The sequence below is a fragment of the Carya illinoinensis genome, chromosome 9 (assembly GCF_018687715.1).
Source record: "Carya illinoinensis cultivar Pawnee chromosome 9, C.illinoinensisPawnee_v1, whole genome shotgun sequence".
NCBI lineage: Eukaryota > Viridiplantae > Streptophyta > Magnoliopsida > Fagales > Juglandaceae > Carya > Carya illinoinensis.
Genome location: NC_056760.1, coordinates 29,825,784 through 29,828,693, shown reverse-complemented (window position 1 = coordinate 29,828,693; position 2,910 = coordinate 29,825,784). Strand labels below are relative to the sequence as shown.

At 37.8% G+C, this 2,910-nt stretch overlaps 1 non-coding gene across 1 annotated transcript; it reads left to right on the top strand.

Annotated features, from left to right (window-relative positions):
• The first annotated feature begins 1,987 nt into the window (after positions 1-1,987).
• On the top strand, positions 1,988-2,095 carry LOC122277904. The gene has a single exon (XR_006229212.1). It is a non-coding gene; the product is annotated as a small nucleolar RNA R71 (small nucleolar RNA).
• The last annotated feature ends 815 nt before the right edge of the window (positions 2,096-2,910 follow it).

Below are 2,910 nucleotides of genomic sequence, written 5' to 3'. Positions count from 1 at the left end.
AGAAGATGAGATAATACATGGAAAAGTGTTAGTTGGCCCAAGAAAAATATATTTCAGCGATTCAGGTAGTGGTTCCAAAACCGGTGATGGAGGAACTTCATCCGATGGTTGTTGGTGTATGGATTGAAGTGGTAGATCTTCGAACTTAAGTCGCCACAATGAGTCCATTTTGCTACCTGCACCAGAATTTACTGCATTAGTATTCAAAAATTCACTATTTTCTAAGGTTCCAGGTAAAACAAGTTCCATTTGACTCTCTTGCTCTAAAAAAAAATTCTTCAGCAAGTAAAGATTCTAAACAATTCACTTCCTGGAGTTCTTTCAAATCTTGTGGTTGCCTACAAGTGTTGAACACATTTAACTCCAACGTCATATTGCCAAAAGTCAATTTCAGGATGCCACTTCGACAATTTATCAAAGCGTTGGAAGTAGCCAAAAATGGCCTTCCTAAAATGACGGGTGCCTAAAAAACAGAGTGAGGAGTTAATTGAACATCTAATACCACAAAATCAATGGGATAATAAAATTTATCCACTTGCACCAACACATCGTCTACCACTCCCCTAGGCTTTTTAATTGAACGGTCGGCCAATTGCAAGATGATAGAAGTTGGTTTCAACTCTACTAAACCAAGTTGTTCATAGGTGTTATAAGGAAGCAAATTGACACTAGAACCTAAGTCTAGTAGTGCTTGGCCTATTTTGGAGCTTCCTCTAACACAAGCTATTGTTGGAGAACCCGGATCTTTATACTTAGGAGGAGTATTGGATTGGATAATGGCGTTGACTTGTTCCGTGAGAAATGCCTTCTTTTTCACATTAAGTCTTCTTTTAACCGTACACAAATCTTTCAAAAATTTGGCATATGTGGGGATTTGTTCAATGGCATCAAGAAGAGGAATCTTAATGTGCACTTGTCTAAAAATGTCCAAAATCTCAGCATGATGTTTATTTTTATGTAAAGGAACCAATCTTTGAGGAAAAGGTGCCGGAGGAGTTACCTTTGGTTCCAAAGAAACATCAACATCAGAATTTTTACCTTGTGCATTAGAAATGGAACTTTCACCTTTCTTGCCAACTTCATTACCCAATGTTTCAACTTCTTTGCCACTACGGAGAGTTATTACGACCTTGCAAGTCCTGACATTTGCTTCTGAAGAAGATGAAGACTCTATGGCAGCAATTTGGACTTGAGGATTTAGTTGGGGTTGAGACGGGAATTTTCCTTTCTCTTGCACACTCAAGGTTGTGTTCAGCTTGGTCAAATTATTCCTTATGTCATTGATGGCTTGAGAAGTTTGGTTATTTATGGTGGTTTGACTTTGCATGAACTGCTGAAGAGTAGAAGCCATTTGTTGAAATGGGTCATCCATGGGTCTTCTAGGGGCTGGAATTAGTGCATTTTGCTAGGTATGAACTGGATATTGAGGTGCACCAGCTCCTGGATGTGCTAAATTTGTGGGATGATCATTTATCCAGCTGAAATTAGGATGATTTCTCCAACCTGTATTATAAGTGTTAGAATATGGTGCAGGAAAAGGTTTAGAAATCATGTTAACAGGATGAGAAGCATCACACAAAACTTCTTTAAAAGCTGGAATAGTAGGACATTCAGATGTTACATGGCTAGTATCCTCACAAATGTTACATTTTCCCTGTTTTGGAATGCCCTGAATTTCATGCACTTTCTTCAACTCAATTGCCTCCATTTTTTTTTTTTTTGACAATAAGGCAAATTTAGCTTTCAAATCATCCTCCTCATTTAAAACATATTTACCCCCCCTCCACTCACGGTCCTTAATTGTTCAGCTTTATCATAGACACAAGAAGTGTCCCATGATTGAGCGTTTTCAGCCAAGTAATCAAAATATGCAAATGCTTCTTCCAGTTCCTTATTAAAGAACTCTCCATTACACATGGTTTCAACAAATTGTCACATCTTAGGTACCAAAGCTTCATAAAAAAAACTAATAATGCGCCAATTCTCGTAACCATGGTGTGGACAAGAATTTAAGAGATCTTTGAATCTTTCCCAACTTTGATAAAAAGTTTCATTTTCCTTTTGAGAAAAATTCATGATTTGTCTCTTTAAAGCATTGGTACGATGCATTGGAAAAAAAAATTCAGAAATTCAGCTTGCATTTCTTGCCATTCCAATGGATCTTGGCCTCAATGCATTCAACCATGTTTTTGCTTTGTCCTTAAGAGAAAAAGGAAACAACTTCAATCTAACAATCTCCTCGGTACAGTTTTGATCCAAAAATGTGAAGCATACTTCCTCAAACTCCTTGAGGTGCAAGTAGGGATTTTCAGAATCCATTCCATGAAAATGAGGCAATAATGGTATCATTCCAGGTTTAAAATTGAAAATATGAGCATTCAAAGGTGTAATGATGCACGATGGAGTGTTGGTCCTAATAGGATGCAAATATTCTCTGAGTGTCCTGTTGGGATTTTCCATCTCCCTATTATTGTGTTCTTCTTCTTCAGCCATGTTACTATGAGTGTCAAATGACGATTCAAATACTGAATTAAGAGAAACAGATGATGCACTCGATGATGAGGTCGATGATTCAGTCCTAGCAAGTCTATGTGAGCTATCTCTAGCCCAACCAGACATGCAACTTCAACACAAAACAAGATAAAAGTAAATAAATAAAATGAGAGGTAAAGATATCACCCAGGCTGTGAAGAGGTTCACAGCTCCACAAACGTCCTCTCAGGAAAAAGAGAATGCTTTGACAAACACCCGTTGTCCCCGGCAACGGCGCCAAAAACTTGATCAGCTTATAATTTTGTCTTCCAAGCGTAGAAGCTGTCAAAGTAATACAAGGATGAGTCCAGGATCATATTCCACAGGGACAAAGAGTTATCAAAGTGTTTGTGAGATTTTCTTTGTTTAAAAGATGTA